Source organism: Octopus bimaculoides, chromosome 2 (assembly GCF_001194135.2).
Source record: "Octopus bimaculoides isolate UCB-OBI-ISO-001 chromosome 2, ASM119413v2, whole genome shotgun sequence".
Taxonomy (NCBI): domain Eukaryota; kingdom Metazoa; phylum Mollusca; class Cephalopoda; order Octopoda; family Octopodidae; genus Octopus; species Octopus bimaculoides.
Genome location: NC_068982.1, coordinates 129,057,266 through 129,057,804, shown reverse-complemented (window position 1 = coordinate 129,057,804; position 539 = coordinate 129,057,266). Strand labels below are relative to the sequence as shown.

Genomic DNA, 539 nt, shown 5'->3' with positions numbered 1-539 from the left:
GTAAGACATGACATGGACAACTGCAATGGAAACTACGAAGCCGTGACCAGCAGAAAGGGACACAGCAGGTATCCTGACTGTGTACACAAGCTGGAATTCATCCAACAACTGAAGAACAGGGCCTTAGGCTCAATTCCAGAATCTATGTGAAGCTACTGGAGACTGTGTTCAAATTCTGGCTGGAGACGTTTGCTGCTGGAAGGCCATATATGTAGCGGCAGGATTTGGCTCCTTGTCATACCTCTGAAAAGAGTCAGAGGTGGTTGTCAGAGAATTTCTATGAGTTCACAAACCCCAGTTTCTGACCTCTTGGTTCTCCCGATTATAATCCCATGGGATATGTGTGGGGCAAGTTGACAAAAGACACCAGCTTCTCCGTCTGCAACACAAGGGTTGAACAGGCGGCCAAGATCAAGGAAGTGTTTGAAGACCTTCCTGAGCCCACAGTGAGGAATGCAAGTGCCACATTCTGGAACTGTCTTAAAGTCATGGTGGAAGCTGAAGGTTGCTACTTTGGGTAAACCATTATCTCCCAGCCA

At 47.5% G+C, this 539-nt stretch overlaps 1 protein-coding gene across 1 annotated transcript in view; it reads left to right on the top strand.

Moving 5' to 3' along the window:
- LOC106879224 (SEC14 domain and spectrin repeat-containing protein 1-B) overlaps positions 1–539 on the top strand; it is a 99,820-nt gene that overhangs the window by 92,818 nt on the left and 6,463 nt on the right. The window lies entirely within an intron of this gene.